We start from the raw sequence: 24,555 nt of genomic DNA, 5'->3' as shown, positions 1-24,555 counted from the left end.
AGTCCCGGTTCACCCTCCTGCGGACATGAGGGAGACCGAGAGGCTCACCACTGAGCAGATGGACGATTACACCATTGGCTGGGAGGAGGCCCGCTTCAGAGGTATCGACGACTATCGGGAGTATGTGCAGACATACCTGATGCGACCTCTGAGCGGCGGCCGTCGAGCAGAGGGATCCCGGCCTGTGGCGGCAGCAGCCGGGACAGGAGCCGGAGCTGGAGCGGGAGCTGCGAGGAGGGCCCGAGTCCGGGGCAGGGGCGGAGTTCAGGGAGGACGGGGAGCTGGCTGGCCCGCCCTGCCTGCTGCATTGACTTTTCGGGGGCAGGATGGGGTGACCTATCAGATCCCCTTCGCCCCTCCGCCAGCTGATCATGAGTTCATCGGTGTCCCCGATTTACCTCCGGTATGTATTACTGCATTTTGTACAGTCATTTCATTTCGGTTTACTTGATATTCCACAGAATATTAATGCATCTGACACTTTTGCAGGCTTCTTCTGAGTACACCCGTCAGTCGTTGGCGATGAATGCCTCGATGATGGGGATGCTTCAGCGGACTTTTGATCTCCTGGCCCTCTACAGCATCCCGGTATGTTCTTCTGACACTGGCCTCAAACCATTCATACACTGCTTTACATAATCTGATGCACGGCACAACACCTGATACACTGATCTCACAGTATCTGACACACTGCATACACTGCATTCTGCACTGTACTCTATACTGATAAACTGCTCACGGCACTCACACACTGTACTCATACACTGCATTCTGCACTGATAAACTGCTCACGGCATTCACACACTGTACTCATACACTACATTCTGCACTGATAAACTGTCTACAGTATACTGATGCATTTCCCTTTCATGTACTTTTTTAGCCTCCTTTCCAGATTCCCATGGCAGGAGGCACTCCAGCTGGACCGTCCGTCCCGGCTCGAGGGAGAGATGAGGAGGGTAGAGCATTCCCCCGCACGAAGGTGGGGCGCACTCATGTCGGGAGTAGCTCGCGAGCTCCAGTCCCGGACGATGATGATGATGAGGATTCAGAGGCGGAGGCAGAGGCGGAGTCAGAGTCATCAGAGGAGGAGACCGGAGACGGCACTAGCTCGGGCTCTGATGACGGTGCTGATGATGCTCCTGGACCCTCGTCCAGGAAGAGGACTAGGACGGACTGATGGCCCCCCCCGGAGTGCTTGACATGGATGCAGATTTTTTTGCTTATTTTTCTTCTTCTTGTACTTTTCCTTTTGTTGGTAGTTAGATTACCTTGTACTGCCTCAGGTAGATTTTTGTTTCCAAAACTTTGTACTTAAAAGGTCATGAAATGAAATGGACTTTTTATCTTAAAAAGTGTTACATTTACATATCTCATGTATTGCATCGCATCTCATCATGTTACACCTCAATGTAAATGGAATTGATTGGTTGTCTGAAAATTGAACACTTGCACTGTAGTAATCAGATAACTAAACAGCCAACAGCAAAAATAACCCAAGCAACCCACTGCCTGATTTTGGACACACAGCCCTTACTCTGTTGGGGATTGATTTGCATACAGCCCGTAACACAGCATTCGGTTCATTCTGCACATAACAAATTCTGAACAAAACAGCCCAATCTAACAAGACGGCCTACGGAGGTGAAACCAGCCGGAGTTGAAACACAATCGAATATAGAGAATGGCACAACATTCTGAGCATAAACAATTTTTGAAATTAAATAAAGGGTTTTTCAAACCGGGGTATCGAGCCTACAACTGAACACAGCGAGAAGGACTCAAACAAAGAGGTACACGACCTAAAACACAACGAGACACGCTCGGAAGAGACCTAAAACAAAGGTTGAGGCAAAACAAAGACGCGACACACAGGCGCGTTAACGACGACGGGGGACCTCAAATCACGAGGAGCCAGTTTCTCTGGGCATTGTTTCCCACCCTTTCTGATTTGTGATTCTCACATCACTCTAGCACTCAAGCTCGGTTTTTCTCTCAAAACCCTCTGGCTCGCTTTTTCTCTCAACTTACACCTCTCTATTCTTTATTCTCTCATTTTTCGTCCCTCCCCGAGGTGATCAATGAATGAATAGAAAGTTGCGGGTTCACGCCCGATGCCGTTAGCTCACAGCTATTTCTTCTGGTGGGTGGAGTGCCCTCCTGGCAAGTACGTCGATGACGGGGGAAAGACAGAACACCTGACTCAACTGTGCCCCTTTTAGTTGCCGTATATTGAGTTTTGGCTACTAAAACAATTTAGTCGCCAAATGTAAAATAAAAAATTATTTTTTATCTTTGGTGACCAAAAGTTTGGTCGCCAAAAACATATTTTTAGTGACAAAAAAATATTTTAGTCACCGTATATTGAGTTTTGGCTACTAAAACAATTTAGTCGCCGAATGTAAAATAAAAAATTAGTTTTTTATCTTTGGCGACTAAAAGTTTGGTTGCCAAAAACATATTTTTAGCGACAAAAAAATATTTTAGTCGTCGTATATTGAGTTTTGGCTACTAAAACAATTTAGTCGCCAAATGTAAAATAAAAAATTATTTTTTATCTTTGGCGGCCAAAAGTTTGGTTACCAAAAACTTATTTTCAGCGACAAAAAAATATTTTGGTCACCAAAAAACTAAAATATTTGGATGGAGACATTTCAAATTTTGGAGGGATTTAAAAAATTAATTCGCGACCAAAAATATTTAGTCGCTAATTGTGTAATATATATATATATATATTTGGTTTCTAAACCCAGACCAGCGCCTTTGTTTCTCTCTCTTTTCAGCGTCTCTCTCTCTCTCTCTCTCTCCCCCTCTCTTCCTCTGCCTCTCCTTCTCCACTGCTCCTCTTCCCTCCCTCGTGGTCGCCTGCAGGTAGAGCACCGATTCACCTCGTTGTTGGTCACCGTTGCCTAAGATCCATCACCCAAGGAAGCGCGATCGGCGGCTCCTCCCTCGCGGCTCCTCCCTCGCGGCTCCTCGAATTGCAAGGTTTTTATCTTCCTGTCTCTAATCCAGATACTGTGTGTGTGTTCATTGATGGCTTCTTATTGATTACTTGAAAGCTTCATTTTTGATTTTTTTTTTTGTGCTTTAATAATACAATCATTTTTCTATATTTCTTTTCTTTATTCTTTTTTTCCCACCATTTTTATCTCTTCACAGTACAAGGGAAATGGAGGCTACTAGACTTCGCCTTCTCTCCATCGCCTTCTCTCTTATTCTTCTCTTGGATGCCACCATCGGTCAGATGCCAGGTCTCTCTCTCTCTCTCTCTCTCTCTCTATGTATATCTATCTATTTATCTATCTGTATTTATATATATATATATATATATTTACTGTTTATTTAATAAACTGATGCATATTAAGTTTGTGATTTACTCCAATTTCAAGATATTTCATTGGGTTTTTTTTTTTTTTTTAAATTGCAATTTAACTTTGTTCATGAAAAATCAAGATAACCCAGTTATTGGTGGGTCTCTTGTATAATGATTGTATCAGAATATTATTTATCTCAATTGTAGCAATTGGTAGTTTCATTTAATTGTGATTCAACCATATGCTACTAAATTACATATTAAATGAGTAGCTCTTTTTTATGGTTTGTTAGTGATCTAATAAATAGAAGTTTCAACCCTGACTATGGTAATTTAACTAACTTTATTTATTTATTTTACTTTCTGTTGATCAAGTATAGTTTGACCTTCCTTCATTTCTGTGAAGTTTATGATACCAAATTGGGTTTAAGTCAACATGGTGTTCAGTGCTGAGCTTATCTTAGAATCATATTTGATTTATTCTCCTCCTTAATTGGTTAAGCAAGAACCCATTTGCTATTGAGTTTTGCTTTGTGGTATCTATAATGGGCTTGTTGTAATCAATTTTGATTACAGTTACTATTATACTAGAGACACATTCATTTGTAACTGAAATGACTAGCTTCTTGCATGGATTGATATTTGAATAAAATTTCAATCATAAATCACATATGATTACTTTAATTTGTTGAAATTAGAAATGAAATTAAGCTCTACTTAACCATTTTATTCTTAGTAGTAATGTTCTAACAATCTTATTCTCTCCCTTTGGATTTAATCCTACATGCTGTAATATAGAGAATTAATTTGGTGATTTTAACATGTTCTAAATAGAAGACTGATAGTAATCTCTCTCTCTCTCTCTCTCTCTCTCTGATGTTGGACCCAAAAATTGAATGAAATATTATGTTGCCTTTCTTAACTCTGGCTCTTGAACTTGAAATGGGTTTTTAGTCATGCAGGAAGTCAAAAATAGGCCTGAAATTTTGACCAACTTATATACATCAACTTTCGAATGTGGAAGAAAAAGTTTTGAGAGCGCAGTTGCTGTGATCCTTGTTTTTATTCAAATTGCATCTCCTTATCCCTCTAGTTCATTTGTAGAGTTACGTGAACTGTGTAATTTCCAATTGCTACCATGTTACATTCTGTTCTACTCACCATATTATGAGGTAACATGATTAATTAAAAATAATGCTGGTAATTGTTCGTAATATTCTTTTTAGTTTTATGTTGTTTTTTCTTTAAATCCCACATAATATTAACAATAAGGCTGTTTTTCTATTTCTAACTTACCTCTAAAAACATTGTATGATTAGAATGTTGTGGAAAGTTTGAGTTATGAGCTTAGCAAGTCAGGCTGGAGAATGTTACTTCATTAATGCCAATTCTATAAATTTTTTGGTCCAGCTACGGGCACACCATTTTCTATTGCAGTTATTTTGATTGTGTTCCATATTGCTTGGTAATGATGGTTTATTCAGAACCTCAGTTTGTAGATTCTGTATGTGATATAGGAGTTCCATTCTTTTAGCATTCATGTTTAAAATTGCTAAAGGACATGTTTATGCCTTGTATTGTGTGGCAAAGTGATGCATGCCTATTTCATAGGCTTGTCAGTTTTTTTGTTATTGACTTGGCTATTTCCCCCCCCGGCCCCCCTTCTTTTTGGAGTATAGTTGATCCAACTTATCTATGTTTGTCTGTTCTTTTGATTATTCTTTATGTCTTCTACACAAATCAGTTGAAATAATATTTCCAATTCTTTATTTGTCTCATCTTTTTTTCTTCTTCTTTTCTCACTCATCTCTCTCTCTCTCCTTACATTTTCAAATTGCAATGGATGAAAAGGAATCCATCTTGAGTAGTGTACCAGTTGATTTTAGGGAAAAGGCTCGGAGTTGTATGCATCTCTTATAGATGGGAAGGTACTATGGAAGAAAGAGATTTAGCATCTTTAGATGAAAAAGGCCAGTAGCTTGAATGTTAAATCCACTTTGATTTCCTGAACACAAAGAAACTCACTTTATTATCCAGCTTCAGTTTTTTTATTTTAGATAAGTAGATCCTTGAATGATTTCAGTCACATCCATGGTGTTTGCAACATAAGGATTTGGGGATAAATTGTTGATGACACTACCAAAATTCAAAGTGATGAGAAATGAATTTCTGTTGTACTTTAGAGAGCCAAGATCTGGGAAAGAGGTTTAATGGACCGACCTTAATTTGTCATGTAATTAAGGTCATGTAATTCAAGTCCTTAAAGCATATAACTTATCATTTTTTTTTTTTTTTTTTACAGATTGCTTTTGCGTGGGCTATTGTGGATATTTATTTTTGTGTACTAAAACAATTTTGTTCTGTATATGGAAGACATTTATTTTTCTACAACCCTCTGCTTTGGAAATCAAGTGTTTTTGTATGTAATATTTAATTTAGATAGATTATACTTGGTTGGTGTGGATTTATATGATATTTGGAATATGATGCTACAAGTTAAAGTTTTTGGATAGTTGATAATGAAATGGGTATTACTGATAATGGATTTAGATGATAATTGATAAATGTAGTATTCTGTATATGTACAGGTTACAGGTTGCATTGATAATGAAATGCATATAATTCAAAATTTAATGAAAAATATTCAATTTATGCATTTTAAAAAAATTAATAAATAGATTTTTTGGTGACTAAACATTTAGAAGCCAAAAAATAAAAAGGGAACTTGTTGGCGACTAAATAGTTAGTAGCCAAAAAAAAAAAAGTTTTTGATGACTAAAAAATTAGTAGCTAAAAAGGAGCACCATGATTTTAGCGACAAAAAAAATGGTAGCAAAAAAGGAATGCCATATTTTTAGCGACCAAATATTTTAGTCGCTAAAACAAAAAAACAAATTTATTGAAAACTTTGGGCTACTAAATTTTTAGTTGCCAATTGGCGAATTTCGACAAAAGTCCAATTTCTAGTAGTGATGTAACTCTAGTAACCAGAAAAAATGTATAAAAAAAGTCAAGATCTGCTTGTTGTTTAAAACTTTTTACAACAAGCCTTACTTTATATTTATCAATAGTTCCATCCGGTTTAAGTTTTTTTTCCTCAAAACCAATTTACAGCCAATAGTTCTACAACCTAGTGGTAAATCTACTAATACCCAAGTTTTATTGGATAATAATGATTCCATCTCATCATTTACAGCTTTGCTCCAAAAAACAGAGTCAGGAGATGCCAAAACTTCTTGTAAAGTTAATGGAGTTTCCTCCACATTAAAAACATGATAATCAGGGCCAAAATCTTTTTTTAATCAGGCTCTTTTACTCCTTCTAGGTTCAAAAACAACAGTGTCTTGATTTTGTAAAAGAGGAGTACAGGAACCGATTTCAAATAAAATATTTTCTTGATAATTTTGACCCCCACCATTTTTAGATTTAAAAGGAAATTTTTCTTCATAAAAAATGCATCACTTGATTCAAAAATTATTTTGTTTTCAATATCAAAAAATCCATAGGTTGTTCTATTTGTTGCATATCCGAGAAAAGCACAAGTGATAGCTTTCACACCTAATTTAGGTCTTTTAGGGTCTACAAGTCTAACAAAAGCTAGAAAACTCCAAACCCTCAAATATTCTAAATTTGGCTTATGCCTTTTCCACAATTCAAAAGATGTAACTTTTGTTTTTTTTATGTGGCACTCTATTCATAACATAACATGCAGTTGAAATTGCTTCTCCCCACAAATTTGAAGGAGCACCTGCTTCAATTAGCATAACATTTGTTAAATTAGTTAAAGTTCTATTTTTCTTTTCTGCTACACCATTAGATGCAAGTGAATATGGTGGAGTAGTTTCATGGATTATTCCCAAAGACTGAGCAAACGAGTTGAGTCCAAAAGATTCATACTCCCAGCCTCTATCACTTCTATATCTTTTAATCTTTTTACCGAATTGATTTTCAACTTCAAAAAAGAATTCTTTAAAATTTTCAAAAGCATTACTTTTATTTTTCAACAAGTATACATAAGTATATTTGAAAAATCATCAATAAAAGTGATAAAATATCTATTTCTACCATGTGTTAAAATTCCTTCAAATTCACATAAATTAGTGTGAATTAATTCTAGCAATTCAGTATTTCTCACCACACTTTTACGAGGCCTTTTACTTATTTTTGCTTGACTACAAACTTCACATTTCTCAAAATTATTTGTTAGTCTGGAATTAATCCTAAACTACTCATGACTCCCACATATCGGTTATTAATATGACACAAATGAGCAGGCCAAAAATTCATAGAAGACAACACTTAAACAGAAACATGTGCTTTCTTATTTTCAACATTTAATTTAAACATTCCATCACATGCATATCCTTTTCCTACAAATATGCCTTTTTTAGTGATTACATATTGGTCAGATTGAATAGTCTGCTTGAAACCAGTTTTGTTGAGCAAATAACTCAACATCAAATTTTTCCTCATGGACGGTGTGTACAACACATCGTTTAAAACTAGCACACGTCCAAAAGTAAATTTCAGCTCTGCATCCCCACACTCGAGCACCTCGGTTAAACTGGAGTCACCAAGCATAACAGCCTTCTCCTCATTAAATGGAGTAAAATCTTTGAGCCAATCTTTATCATAACAGACATGCCTATTGGCACCAGAGTCTGCCCATCACCCTTTCAAAGATTGAACCATAAAAATATCTGTAATCATAGCCACAAATAGTTCCCCAGTAACATTAGCTTGTGGTCAAGACTGTTGTTTTTGAAATTTGCAAGTTTGAGCAATATGCCCACTTTGGCCACACACAACATGTCACATTTGTCAGATATTATGAAGGGGGTTCTTGGTTCCTTTTCTTGTCTTGGGTAATTTTTATTTTGTGGCTTTTCAGTATGTTTTCAGATTTTCTTAATTGGTTTCAAGTGATTATTTTTATGAAATTGACCTTTAGGTAAAGTATTTCCAGAAGTTAAATTTACTTTTGCAGTGGAATGCTTTTGTGTCATAAGCACATCTTGTCCTCGTGCTTCCTCCTCCACCCGAATCCGTGTCATTAGTCTCCAAGGACGTCTCTTTTTGCTTGTGATGCATTGACTTCTGAAACTCCCTCCAAGATGATGATAGTTTGTCAATAATACTTGCCACAACAAAATTGTCTCCAATTTTGATGCCTTTGGATTTAACTTCAACCACTAGCATATGAAAATCTTGAACTTGCTCTACCACTGATTTTCTTTCTATTATCTAATAGCAGAAAAAACGGCTTGCAGCATATTTTTTAGTGCCTGCCTCTTCAGTGTCATATTTATTTTGCAAGGCTTTCCAAATTTTCTTAGCAGTGGTATAAGTAGTATCATAATAATCATAAAATTGATGCAAAAGACAATTCAAAAGATAATACCGACATTTATACTCATCTGTGTTGTATTTCTCGATTTTTTCAATATGAGCGGCATACTCCTTGTCGGTCATCTCTTTAGTGGGGACTTTTTTCAGATTTTTCTCGGTCAGGATATATGCCACCTTGAGGAGACTAAGGTAGAAAAGCACATTGCCTTTCCATCTCTTGAAATGGGCTCCCTTGAATCGGAAGGGCTTGTTGAGATCGTCGGTATTCTCGTTGGGCTTCTCCAATACTGGCTCAATGAATTTTACTGTTTGAATCTCCTTAAAATTGTTGGTGATAATTACAAATAAAACACCAAAAAATATAAACAATAAAAATTACAATAACTATTGAAAGGGCTGAGGTGCAGGAAATTCACTCTTTTTAAGGAGATTCAAGTTCTCTGCGGTTAGACAAAGCCTCACATCGGTGCAGCAGAAAAAACCTTGACTTGTCCCCCCCTAAGATACAACAGCCCAACTAAGTCGTATGGTTCACCAATACTGCATAATTGGTTGAACCCAAAACTTTATCATATGCACCATTTATTTCTTTGCCTGATAATGTCACACAAATATAATAAAATAAAAAAACACTTCTTCTTTTCTCCAAGATAAGAGGTTAGCTCAATTTATAGAAGAGGAAACTTGGTGAGCAAGAAAAGCGTTTTCTTAGAGGAGAAGAAACTTTTAGGCAAAGAAAGGTAGCTTGGAGAACAAGTTGCTTGGAGCCCAAGCAAACAAAATAATCTATAACACATTATAATAGTAAAATATCTGCCAACAGATTATATATATATATAGATACATATGTAAGTTCACTATACACCCATAATCATTAGTTCCATCTTCCTCTTTTTCTTCTTTTATCCAATTCTTCTCTCTCTCTCTCTCTCTCTCTCTCTCTCTCTCTCTCTCTCTCTCTAAATGTTGAGCAAAGCATCTTCTTCTTCTTCTTCTTCTTCTTTTTCTTCTGTTTCATAATGTTGATGCTCATTATGGTCCAACCAGTTACATCTGCAAAAAAACTAGCCACCAATCCAGGCAGTAAGTTCTCTCTTTGTTATATATTTATATCAATTTTTTTTTAAAAATATTTATCGCAATTCACTACAACATATAAGAGTTTTAGAAATCAAGTTTTTTTTTAATTTTTTATTTTTATCTCTAAAAATATAAATTTTGTTGCAAAAAATATTAAGGGACTACTTGCAGACACTAGCCCTATGATTTTGCCTGAGTTAAGTCAAGTTGTGATGGAATTATTATATTATTAAACAGGTTTCAAAATGAATACGATTATATTTGCTGAATTAAAATTCAGATTTTGATAAAATAGCTATATAATGTGAAATTTTTTTTTTGGAATTAGTGACAAAATTTTTCATCCCCAAAGGAGTTTTTTTTTTTTTTTGTCCCTTACTTGGCTTAGGTGGATGACTAAAAATAGTTTATTTCGTCTCTATTTCTTATATTGTTATTTCGTCTTTAGTGGATGACTAAAAATTTTGAAATTCTGGAATTATTTCGTTTCTATTTCTTATATTTATGAAAAAATAGTTGTCTCTAATTTCTTACTTTAATGGCAAAATATTTCGTCACTAATTACTTGCAAGTTTGTTCCCAACAATGCGTACTGGAGACAAAAAAATCGTCACAAATATTTCATTTTCAATGACGAATTTATTTTTTCGTCTCCAAACCCTTATGGAAACAACATTTTGGCGACAAAATGGGTAAGGAAAACTTTTCGTCGTAATTAGTTAGGATGACAAAATGTGTACATTTTGAGATAAATTTGTTTCGTCTTTAAATTCCAAATTTGTTGTAGTGACTACTCTATTTTATTATTGAATTTCATTGAGATAATGAACTTTCTAAAAAGAACTTTGCATGTGTTTTCAAAAGAATTGAAAACTTATGACATTGGAGCCTGGCATGGCATTTGCATTCATGTATTTGAGGTTGCTTAATATATATATACACTTTACTAAGATATCTTTGCTGGGTTTTATATTTATCCCTTGTAGATTTTGTGCAGGAAATGATGTGGTAATCCTGCCTAACTGAAGGCGTAGGAATATTTTTGAGAGCACGATGCTCTATATCTTTTGTGATTACTTTTGACAAGCTAAGGCTTAAATTGTATGGGTTTGTTAACCATTTTTGTGTAACTAGGCTTAAGCCTCGGAACTTGTAATGTTTGAGGCTTTTCTTTTGTTGATTATTTTATTGTTTAGAATTGTTCCACATGCTATGGATTCAACTTAGAAACGATTAAATATGTATTACATGTGGACTTTTTTTGTAAATCTCTTTCATGAAAGAAATGCAACTATAGAGATTTGATTAATGGAAATCTAAGTTTATTGATTGACGAAATAATCGGGTTATTTATGTCTTTTATTTTGGGGGTGTTACATGAGACATCGGTGGTGACTGAGTAGCTGTGAGTGACGTTGAGATTGACGATGTCGGCAATGATGGAGACAACGTGACGATGATGATGATGGAGATGTCAAATCTGACAGATCTATAGCAGCACGATGGTTAAGGCTTACAAATCTATAGATCTGAGGTCGATCTACAGATCTCCAACGATGGCAACAGATCCAGAAGAACAAAGAGAGAGAGAGAGAGAGAGAGAGAGAGAGAGAGAGAGGCGCTGGTTTGTTTAGGATTTGGTTTGGAAACAATATATCTATATACACATGACTAGTTTGGTCATTTTGCGATAGCTTGTTCTTATAGACATAATATATTAACGCTTGAACATTTGGGAAAGAAAAGTTCAAAATTGGACTTTTCAACTGAGCACCCTTTTTAAAATCACCTAATCTAAATATATTTAAAAAATAAATTATTCGTAATTTTTTTTTTACAAATTCATTAAATACAAAAAAAAATTAATTCAGTCTTTTTTTTAAAAAAAAAATTAATTATTTTTTTTAAGATGTTCTTCATAAATATTTTATTTTTTAGATGGATCTTAAAAAAAATTAATTATTTTTTTTAAAGATGTTCATAAATATTTTATTTTTAGATGGATCTAGATATATTTTATTTTATTCCCTTCTCATTCTGAAGATTGCCCATATTCCTATAAACTCAATTGTGTCTCTGATGCACCTGTCTTTGTCATCGTGATGGAAAATGACAAGGTTTGTGTTGGTGAAAATACCAAAAAAAATTATATTTTATTGATAAATAATGTAAAAAAAATTAGATAAAAATAGATCAAATTGAGGCACGTATATCTCGTTTTCTTTAAGGAGATCAAGTCCATTGCGGTAATAAGAACCCAAATACTGATACAACAGTCACAAAATTATGACTTGTCCCCTCCAGGATACAACAGCCCGACCACTTGTCCCCTCCAGGCCAACTCTGCATAAGATGGTGAACCCAAAGCTCCACTAAGAAAAACACCCACTAAGAAAAACACCATTCTTTGCTAGTAATCTCTCTTGTATAGAAAATAGTTGGCGTGTTGGTGTAGAAAAGAGTAGAAGAAAGGAACTATATATAGGCCACTAGGACATTACAAAATACATAAAAAATAATAATGACCATGAACCTAGAGAAAAGGAAGAGTGTATCCAAATATTAACTCACCACCAAATTCATGAATTCTAATTAAATCCCATTCATAATGAACAAGACAAAAGGACACCAAAACAATGAATCTCCATTCATGAACAAGATAAGATTCATAAACAAGACAAAATGAAGATTTATGAACAAAATATATAAATAAATAAATAAAAAATATTAAAATGGTCCAACAGTTTGTTTTTAGTTTTGTTCTTTACTTTAATCGAACTAGTTTTGGAGTTAATTTGGCTAGGTTTTTACGGACATGGTTATAGTGATGCTATAGTATCATACAGACATTTCAAACTTGGTAGTTTGTTTCCTTGTAGAACATTTTACTGCTCTGTTTGATCATCAACGCTCCATTTGTTTTTGATGGAAAACGTTTTTTGGAAAAATGTTGTTTTCAACTTTTAGCATTAGGTATGATAGAAAATCAAAGTCTAGCAGTAAAATATTTTCCGTATTCCGTAGTCAATGGAAAACAAGGATGGAATATTTTTTTCACTTTTTAAAAGTGAAAAACATTTTTTTGGATTGAACTCTTACCATCGCCACCTCCTACCCTACAACCACCACCACCATCACCACCTCCAACCATCACACCACCACTACTACCACTGTATCACCAATATCAACACCACCCTCAACCATGACCACCATTGCACCGCCCCACCATCCCACAGCCACCATTTCCACCACCACACCAACATCACCACTAACGCATTTGTATCAAGGTCGAAAATACTTTTCATAGAAAAGTTCTGTTAGGAAATTATTTTCCAACAAAACAAACAGAGCGTAAGTAGCTAATGCTCTTGGCAGAAACGCATTGTGACTTTCTTTGGTGAGTAAACATATGATTTTGGCATTTTGGTTTTGTAGATGTCGGTGCAGGAGTTCCCGGCAAACTCAACCATCCTGGATTTGATGGAAAGAGCTGGTCAAGGAAGCTTTAGATGGACCTCTTATAGGTTTCCTGTGAAGGAACAATTGAGGCCGAGGTTGAATCACGAGCTAGTGAGCGATCCTACCTGCAAAATAAAAATGGGGGATGTGGTGGAGCTCACTTTGGTGATAGAGTATAGGGAAGTGATCCAGCAAATGTACGATAGAGGCCTTACTGTGTCAACCTCGGGACAGGCCACTAGTAACATGGTTCACTACAGGAAAAATGGGCTACCGCAACGTTTCTTTTATGGCGTTTTAGGAAACGCCATTATAGATGGATGAAACACAACGTTTCCAAAACGTTGTCTTAGAGCTCAATTGAACGGCGTCGTATTGGGTGTATACATTTGACACCGTCCACTTTCCGTCTCTCACTTTCCATCTCTCACTTTCTCTCTATATCTTCCATAGCTCGGTCTCTCTCCCTCTCTTTCTCTCTCTTCCAAAGCCCTCGACTGATGTTCATCGAACCAGATCAAAGACACACACACACTCTCTCTCTCTCTCGCTCGCTCGATTGCAGGTGTTGCTCTTCATTGATCTGTCGCTGGAGAGCTTTGATCAGTCTCTTCATCGAACTTGAACTCAAACTCGATCTGTTCTTCATCAAATCGCAGATCCAAAATCGATATCATTCTCGAACCAGATCGATCTCTGTTGCTCTTATCTCAGGTACAATTTTCATTCTCTTGAAGGATGTCTGGAGGTTTCTCTGTCTTCTAATTCTATTTGGTCATTTTCCTTATTTTTGTCTGCTCTAATAATGGGTTACATATCTATAGAGGCTTATAGGGTGTTAAATCTTTGCTTATAGCACTGTAATCACCCCGGTAAGTTTGATGATTGACAAAGTACTCCAGTTTTGGAGTCAAGAAATTTTTTGATCTAATGCCTTTGTCATATGGCTAGTAGGCCTTTTGATTTGTTTTTGTTTCCTTCGGTGAGTGTTTATCCACATTTTATTATTTGACAGTCAGAACAATGCCATTTTAGCTCTGTGCTGTTTTGTTTGGACGGCTGAACTATCCTGGAGATGTAATGAACTGCAGAACTACTGAGAAATAAATGTCCCTGTATGAGAATGTGATAATCTTTGAGTTTCATCGACACATATATAAATATATTGAATGTATTCTAAATCTTAATGGTATTCACGTTTAGGTAAATGGAAATATGGAGTTTTCTTTAATTGTAGTCGAGTGTTGCTGCAATTCTTTTTTTGTTTTGCAAATTTAGATGTATGTTTTTAGTAATTCCCAAGCTTAGAATTAATTATTGATGATTATCAGTCTGAAATTGAGTATGTAGGGTTGCCTCCACTTGTTTTGAAGGAAGGCGCTAACCACAGTCTTTCTTCCTCTTTTAACTGTGTTGGTGGAGATCATAGAATGCTGAGAAACCCTCTGGCTTTCTTAGCTAATAAATTATTGATAGTTGCAAGACTAATTTCTGTACTGATGCTTTTGATCAGATGGGCTTCAGGTTATTTTGCAGTTTGTCTAAGCATATTTGGCTAAGTTGGTATGGGTGTCCTTCAATTATAGGGAATCCTGTTTGGTTGACTTTGGTGTAGTGGAAAACTTAGTGTAAACATATTTCTTTTATTGCCTACGAGCAAGATAATTTTATTATATATTGGAACTAGCTATGTGAACTTAAAAGACTCGAAAAAATTCCATGACATGAGATTTAATAGAGGATATTGGAAGTTGAATGATGGTCTCTACTCCTAAGGTGAGATGGACAAATCAGGGCACCAATTTTATCCACAAACTTGGCAAGTAAAAACTGCATTTTCTGTCTAAAGTTGGATTGAATCAAGATACCTTTAGTTATCAACCCATATTGAGGCTGGAATGAAAATTATATGTATGTGGGTCTTAGACTTGGGGATTCAGCAAATGGAAAATGGACCTTGATGATATACCAGTGAGATATCCGGGGCGCAATAAGATATAGACTTAATTGCGTGATACATAAGGTTTAAAAAGTTCTTTTGGGGGTTGAGATTGTTGTTATTGTTGTCAACTGTCTTTTGATCTGCTGATATTAAATTTTATTTTCTATTTGGCTAACATGTTTCCCTGCAAAACTTGCTAACATGTAATTAGTATTTCATAATTCAAGTGGATTCAATCTTCTTTTGATGCATGTCTTACATATGAATGGCAATTTACATCAATTTCACATTGCTGTAGGCAAGCAACAATGTTTCTATTGAAGTTTTCTTTCTTGCTTATGAGACTTAGAAGTTTGAACAACAGTTCTAACATAGATTGTCCAGTTATATAACTACAATTTTGAAAAGCAATAACCTTTATATATTGAATGGACCAAGTAGAAAATAATTTTATTGTATCTAAACCAAAGAAATTCGAAAGCTACGTGGTTGGAATTCTAAAAACTCTAATTTGATGTTTGAAACATGCTACAGTTGAATATACTTAAAAATACTATTACTACATCATTTTAGCTTATTACTTAAAAATACTATTACTACATCAGTTTAGCTTTTTTGTTTTTTGCAATATGGCAATTTGCAAGAATATACTTTTTTTGACAAAAAAGATCCGCAACATTATAGTTGCATAAATACATTATTCAAGTGGAGCCAATTCAATATTGATGGCAGAAACTGAACTTAAGAGAGTGGCAAGAATAGACTTGTGTGCAATAATAGAGACTCATGCTTCTTCATCACTTAGACAAGACTCTTTTTTTTTGTTTTTGTCCAGTCATGATTTAGTTTTGTGGACAAATCAGCTGACCTTTATAAGCATGATAAGATGTTACACACACATATGTAGATGGTCTCATGATCTCAAAGTGACAATGTATGAGATTAGTTGGATGTTTGCAATTAATTATCTATTTGGCAAGTGTGCTTGGTCTATATTTTTTGTGCTTATATTTTTTGTGTAACATTATGATTTTGAATTTCTAATGTTTATCATAATTTTTTGTTAAGTAATTTGAAATCTACCCTCGTCTGCACAGTTTTCTTTTTGGGCTTTGATAGGGACACAAAAATGGTGCTATACAAATGAAATAGAAAACTACTAAGATATATTGGTATGTGTGGGTGTTCATGTAGTAGTGAGAACTTGTTGCTTACTTGTGAGTACAAGAACAAACTAAATGAAGCATACCTAATATCTAGTACTTGCCATTGTAATGTGCTATCAACTACAATCATGGAATTTTTTACTTTGTGATCAATCAAGATAATCTGGTTGTTCTTGTAGAATCTTCATTAGAGATACTCAGTCATCTTGATGAAGTTCTATATCATAATCTATCAAGAGCATTGTAGAAACTTTTAGTTTCTTCATTAGTATGCTTCATGCTAGAAATGCTTCTAGTATGCTTGATAGTGTTGATTCAAGTTGCACCACCGGGATGCAAAAATCATGACAGTTGTTAATTTAGCAAGTAATTATCCATGCATGCATGAATAGCCGTAGACCCGTCCAAGAATCTTCATCAGAGATACCTAGTCATCTTTGATGAGGCTCTTCTTGGATTGTCCAGTTCGGACAGTTCAAGAACACAAGTCTATGTTGTAATTAGTAGTTCTACTGCTTAAATATAGTCCATCTCGTAGACAACGTTGTCTGGAGAAGTTGACAGATGCTAGCATGGTTTTGCCTCCTGTTGTAGTGATGACCAGTAGTTCTTGTATATATATAGATGATAAGTATTTGCAAAGCTTTTGGGTTCGGGTTCTTGAAGAACAATGACTTACTGGATTCAACGAAGAGCAAAATGTTTAATTTTTTTGCAATATAATCTAGCAATCATTAGCTGCTTTTTCGTTATGTACCAGTGGCGCAAACTCATCACATTATCTCCTCCTCTAACCCTCGAACGTCAATTTGTAACCTTTTTGTTTAGCTAATGACCCATACCCATGGTAATTTTTCATTTTAATTTGTCATGAAAGTTTATTTTGAGGTTAGATGGATTTGGAAATGAGTTATGGTACAGTGGGGATTAAATTGGGTTTGGGTTTGGGTTTGGGTTTGGGTTTGAGAAGCAAAGTGAGAAAATTTATTTCTTTAATGAACCAAAATAAAAAATGGAACTTTAGAAATTCAAAACTTTGCCTTTACAAAGAAGGAAGGTGATAGTTAAATTAAAATAAATAAGTTTTATTTAATATTATAATAAGTCATAATTAAATATCAATGTCATAATTAGAACATATAATAAGTACCCTAAAACAGAGTGTATTATACCCCTTCCGTTCCAAAATAATAATTCTTTTTAGAAAATTTAATTTTTTTTGGTAGTATAATTGTTATCTTTCTAGGACAGTAGAAAAGTATGGAGAAAAGAAAAGAGACATTCATATAGTGTTTATTGACCTTGAGAAAGCATATAATAGAGTGTCTTGAGATATATTATGGTGGGTGTTAGCGAAGAAAGAGGTGATAAAAAGTTACATTGATGTGATTAGAGATATGTATGAGGGGTGGTGACCAGTATTAAATCGTCTGTTAGAGAGACAAAAGAATTTCCTATCACTGTAGGGTTACACCAAGGATCTACCTTAAGTCCTTATCTTTTTGCTTTAGTTATGGATGAGTTGACGAGAAATATCCAAGATGACATGCCATGGTGTATGCTTTTTGCAGACGATATAGTGCTAGTGGATGAGACAAGAGAAGGAGTTAATACGAAGTTGGAGATTTGGAGAAAAGCTCTTGAATCTAAAGGATTCCGGATAAGCAGAACTAAGACAGAGCACATGGAGTGTAAATTTGGTAACAGTAACAATGAAAGTATAGGAGAAGTAAAGATTGAGAACTAAGAACTGCTTAAGACTGAACATTTTTGTTATTTAGAGTCGATTATCACAACAGCGAGGGAGATTGATACGTATGTGGCCCATATGATTAAGGCGTGATAGTGTAAGTGGAGAAGTGCGTCTAGGGTACTGTGCGAGAAATGAATACCCACTAGACTTAACTATAAGTTCTATAGAACGACTATTAGACCAGCGATGTTATATAAGACGGAGTGATGGACAACCAAGAAACAACATGTAGATAAGATAAGTGTGTCTGAGATGAGAATGTTAAGGTGGATGTGTGGCAAACTAGACAAAACATAATTAGAAATGAGTGTATTCGGGAATAGATAGGAGTAGCACCGATAGAAAATAAGTTGATCGAGAATCGATCGAGAATGTTTGGTCATATTCAACGGAGACCAACAAAGGCAGTAGTGAAGAGATGCGATGCTGCAATGATAGATGGAAGTGTTAGGGGACGAGATAGGCCTAGATTAACTTGGGTTAGCGTTGTAAATAAAGATATGGATCTACTTAATTTGATAAATGAAATGGCCTTTGATAGAGGCGCATGGAGAAGAATGATTCATGTAACCGGCCCCCATTTGATAAGATTTAAGGCTTGGTTTGGTTTGGTAGTATAGTTATTGCACTTTAAAAAAATTGAATTTTCAAAATTATCTTTGATAGTATATTTTTTAAGAAATATCAATTTTCATAATTATATTTTTGGTATTGTCAATAAATTTAAAAGAAGGTCAAAATAAGAAATTATATTGTTTTAGTTTTTGATTTTTTAAAAGGAACTAATATTTTAGAATAATAAGAAATAAAGTAAGAAATTAATATTTTGAGAAAGAAGAAGTAAAATTTTTCTTGTAAAGCTGGCTTAATAATTTGACAATATTGACTTGGTCATATCATATCACCTTGACCCAACTTCTACGGTATTTCGGTTTCCATAGTAATTCTTGGTCAATAGACTCATGATCCCGCATAAATTGATTTGGAGTAGAATAAACTTCGATAGATATTTAGGCCTATTGAGACTTTGTTAAAAGTTATTTTCTTTATTTTTAACTTATTTTAGAATATATTTAATTTTTTACACTTTTTTTTTTAAAATTTAAAAATTATAACTTATTTTAAATTATATTTTAATTTTTTACACGTTTTTCTTTTAAAAAATTTAAAAATTAACTTTTAATTTGCTTCTCAAAGCCAACCATATAAGATTATTCTATGCCTTTTTTAGTAGAGGTAGGTCCCATACAATATGTCCTGTATATGCTCAACATTGTGCTTAACAATTAAATATATATATATATATATATATTTGTCTATTTTACTCAATAGAAATACACAAATAACTTAAATTGAAAATTAATTAAAAGATTAATATTTAAATTGATAAAATTAAAAATTTATTTTGTTATAAGAATTAAATTATGAGGTTTATTATTATTATTTATGATTATATATATATATATATATTCTTCCCTTTTTGGTTCTAAATAGACTTTTCTTTCCCCGTAAATGCCCAGCAAGTATTTTTCACGTTATACAATTTGTCAAGTTCTTGAGACTTCTGCAAGTCTTCGTCTTGTAGTTCTCCTACTTGTGAAAATAGATATATACGTATTTATACCTATTTAAACCCATAATCATTCGGTGCTTTTTTTCCTCTCCAATTCCTCTCTCTCTCTCTCTCTCTCTCTCTCTCTCTCTCTCTCAAAATGTTGAGCAAAGCCTCTTCTTCAAAATTTTATCGCATCTTTTTCTTCTTCTGGTTCATAATGTTGATGTTCATCATACTCCAACCAATAACATCAGCAAGAAAACTAGCTGGCAGTAAGTTCTCTGTCTGTTATATATTTGTATCAGTGATTTTTCTTAATATTTATCTCAATTATTTTTTATCAAGATGATTTTTTTTGTGGCTCGCTCTTGATACCCACATGACCTACATGAGAAGAGAAGAGCCTTGGGTGGAGGGATGGAATTAAGAGAACACTATAGTAGCCATGGTGTTTTTATTTCTGTGAAAAATTCTATTTATCATTAATATTTTTAAAAATATATCTTATTTTATAAATAAAATAGTCGTTCAGTATAAAAGATATGTATCATATTCTTTTATCATCCTATATTCTGTTTTTATTTTCTATCTAAAAATTTCTTTATCCTATTAGGGATTACTTTTATAGTATTGGTTTTTATATATGGTGAAAAAAATTTATTTGTTTTTGGCCCTGCACGAGTTTGGTGTCACTCGAAAACTCTTTGATAATTAAGTTAGTTAACTTGGAGTAGAGTAATAAGGCACTATTTGGCATCATCTACAAAAGTATACTTCTTATTTTTTATTTTATATTTTTATCTTTTTCGGATCAACTCATCTCTCTATTTTTTCACACACCTTCTTTATAAAAAAAATTAAAAAATATACTTATTTATATAATCTCAAGACACCCTCTAAATCTAAAGATGATATTAAAAAGATAGATTTAGTATTTTGAATATTGCTTACCCTATCATATGTGCACTTAGGGTTGCAAATAAATCAAGTTGTTCATGAATAAGCTCAGTTTGGCTCGTTAAGGGCTCAGCTCGACTTAGTTGAACTCAAGCTCGAGCTCAAATATTAGGCTTATTTAATAAACAAGGCGAATTTGAGCTTGTATAAACTCTGCTTGTTTATCTTTATTTAAATTAAATAATATATATAAATAATATTTTTTATTTAAATAATACAAACAATATTTAAAAAAATTATCGAGCCGACCTGCCGAGCTTGAGTTTCATTAATATTAATGAGCCAAGCCGAGCTCGAGTCTAATTCCTTATCGAGCAGAGCTCAAACTCAATAAACGAACTCGATAAGTAAATGAGCTGAGTTCGAGTTCAACAAAACTCAGCTTGACTCGACTTGGCTGGTTTTCAACCTTATGTGCACTGACCTTTCATAAACGGTCTCATATATGAACCTTTCATATTGGTGGATTCTATATCAATTTCATGCAATTTGTGAACTATATAATTAAGATATTAAATTGTGATTTTAAAATATTTCATTAATTTACATAATTTATATAATTAAAAAAAAAGTTAATTATCTAAAAATCCTATTTACAAATGTTATAGTAGTTCAAGTCCTATTTAAGATTTTTTGAACCAATAAGTCATATTTAGTGTAACTGAAAATATTATCAATTTTTTTCAATTTTTAAAACTAAGAACATTATCAATTTTAGATAGTAATGTTCCAGATAATTATTTCACTAACTGATAAAAAAAAAAAACAGAGCATGTGATTAAACCTTTTTGCCTTTTTACTTATTGGTTTGATTTAACTATCCAATAAAACCGAGAATATTATCATTTTTTTTAAGTTTTAAAACTGAGAACATTATCAATTTTTTCATTTTTAAAAGTTTTTTTTTTGCACATTAATGTTTCATCATCATGCTCCTTTATAGACACAAAATTGTTAGTTTTGAACAAACAAATAATTCAGTTTTTTCAAATTTTTCAAAAAGTTCAGCTTGCTTGGTTTCAATTTTCCAAAACACTTTTCAAAAAATTCTACTTTCTTATTTTTCGTATTTTTTTGTTTTTATTGAATTTTTTTTAATATTTTAAGCAATTTTTTTACTTTTTAGACACACTTAACATAACTACACCTAAAAAGTAAAAAAATTGTAAAAACAATCTTTTAAAAATTCACTAAATATCAAAAATACAAAAAAAAAAAATATAAGAATTCAGTACATTTTTTGTATTTTTATGTATTTATTAATTTTTTAAAATATTTTTTCACAAGTTTTTTACTTTTTAGATATATCTAAGTAAGGTGTATCTAAAAAAGTAAAAAAATGTTTAAAATTTTAAAAATATTCACTAAAAACAAAAAAATACGAAAATAAAAAAACTCAGTTTTCAAAAAACTTAATTCAGAAAACTCAAACCAAACACACTGAATCAAAAAAAAAATTACTTTTTTTTTACAAATGATTTTATTTTATTTTATTGTTTTTTCAATTTAAAAGTTGATGTTTTAAAGTTTTGAAAATTAAAATAAATGTCAGATCATCATATTCCTTTATAGATAGTCATAAATGATGAAAATTATTGTTTGAAGGGCAATTCCGAATATTAAAAATTTAATGGGACTTGAAGGACCAAAAAATCTTGGTTAGAACTTAATGAAGTATAAATTCATAAATTAAGACTTATGTATATATGCCCTTTAAAAAAATATCTATTAATATATTGATGTTGCTACAAAAAATGTAAAATAATTGAAAGTTATGAAAATTGTACGTATAGTCATGAATTAAAAGGTGAATAAATTTTTTATTGAAAAATTACAAAAAAAAAAATACAAAAAAAGCTTAGAGTTTGATTGTTGTAACAAAATAAATTTTAAATTTTGAATTTTGTTAATTTAAACTCTAATTATTATTATTGTTTTCAATATGAACCATTGATTTATTTTCCTTAAGTAAAATTGATAAAAAAAGATATTTTAATCATTAAATTCAATATAAATATATAAAAGAAAAAACCTAAAATACTATTATTGTTCATTGAGTTTAACAACTAAAATATCATTTTTTGGGTTAATTTTTCAAGTAAATAGTTTAGATTGAAAACAAATAAAAAAATTATAATTTAAATTGACAAAATTAAAAATTTATTTTGTTAAAAATATCAAATCTTCAGATTTGATATTATAAATAAATATCATAGTAATATTCATAAATTAGCAAGTTAATAATACAACTTCGGAAAAAAAAATTCTATTTATATATAAAATTCATAGAAAAACTTGGCAAAAATAATTTGATATTATTATTATTATTATTATTATTATTATTATTATTATAAATAAATTATTCTTCAATAATATTTTGTTTCGAAGTGAAAGATTCATATATAATTTTTTTGATAACATCACTCTTTTGAAATATATGGCCATTTTTTAAAATCATTTTATAACTCCAAATATATGATATTATAATGACCTCGTTTGGAAAGTTGATTATTTTAGTTGATTTTTAGTTTTTTTTTAAATATTTTAATCTGATTAAAAAGTAGTGTTTGGAAAGATAATTAAATTTTTTATAATTGATTTGATAGTTGTAAGAAAAAAAATAAAATAATTATGATTTAAATGTAACATTTTATCTTGTTAACTATTTTAATATCTTTTAGTCCAAAATCTTATTTCTAAGTAGGACCAATATAAGATAAATTAAAATTTTCGCTTTCATAGTTGGACCCAAATTTTAATTTGGTCTTTTCCAATTAAGTTAGTCTAATTTCAATCAGTCAATCAATCATATAGTTTGTGGCAGATGGACCAGGCAGTAAGATGGGGGTGCGTCCAAGCCCCACAACTCATGCACCTTCAGCAGTAGGGGTGCGTCCAAGCCCCACAACTCATGCACCTTCAGCAATAGGCGTCGGCGGCGGCGGCCACAGTCCTAGGATAACATATAGTGCACTTAAAAAAACTGCTGTTTGCAACAAGACCCTGTACGGGAATTGCATCGCCCATAGTAATGCTCCACCACGTCCTTGCACCACTTACAGCCGTTGTAAGTCAACACCATAAGAGGCATTGAATGGCGGCCAAATTACATCGCTAATTTCTGTATTTTATTTTTTTTATTTTTATTTTGTGTGTTATTTTAGTTTATATCATTTTAATTAGTTTGATTTTGACTCTTAATTTTAAATTTTGTATTAATTTAGTTTAATTGATAACTCCTATTACGATTTTTAAAGAAAATTGATCGCTGAATTGGTTAAGATTAATTTTTTGAGTTGAATAAATTTATAATTTTTTCTTATAAAAGCATGACACATCGATTCATTGAGTTGAATAATTTACAATTTCTTTTTCTATAAATAGCATGACACACCGCTAATGCGCGCATTTTCTACAATAAAAAAAAACACTAATAATTATAATCAATTAGACTAAATTTACATAAAATTATAAATTCAGGAACAAAATTGAACTAATTAAGGGGTTGTTTGGCTACAGATTTTTGGCTATATAAACACAAAAAGACAAAATTAGCTATATAAGATAATAAGACAGAATGTCACATTCAAACTATAATCATTACACTTTTTCTTTCACAAAAGTCAAACCAAACGAAGTCTCAATACAAAAAAGTTAACTAAAAAAGCCAATACTAAACGAAGGGTAAGATTACAAGGAACAAAATGATGCACAAGTCAAAATTGGCTCGTTTGAAAACTTGGCTATTTTAGTTGGTTTTTTTTAACTATTTTAGCCTAACTAAAAAAATTATATTTTGGTAGTTGGCTTTTTTTTTTTTTTTTTTTTGATGACCGTGAGAGAAAAATAAAATGATTATGATATGAATGTAATATTTTATCTTATTAATCTATTTGTTATTTATTACTATTTTAGCCCAATCCAATATCTAGACTATAAGATGTTGGGAATAACAAGTTTTTCCTTTTTATTTATTTA

At 32.7% G+C, this 24,555-nt stretch overlaps 1 long non-coding RNA gene across 1 annotated transcript; it reads left to right on the top strand.

Annotated features, from left to right (window-relative positions):
- The first annotated feature begins 19,741 nt into the window (after window positions 1–19,741).
- LOC145790318 (uncharacterized) lies at window positions 19,742–23,765 on the top strand. The gene is made up of 2 exons (XR_014329000.1): window positions 19,742–19,892; window positions 23,402–23,765. It is a non-coding gene; the product is annotated as an uncharacterized LOC145790318 (long non-coding RNA).
- Window positions 23,766–24,555: the final 790 nt, after the last annotated feature.

This window comes from Camellia sinensis, chromosome 5, assembly GCF_055761805.1.
Source record: "Camellia sinensis isolate YWXY chromosome 5, ASM5576180v1, whole genome shotgun sequence".
NCBI lineage: Eukaryota > Viridiplantae > Streptophyta > Magnoliopsida > Ericales > Theaceae > Camellia > Camellia sinensis.
Note: the sequence above shows the minus strand (reverse complement) of the source record. Positions and strands in the feature narration are given on the sequence as shown.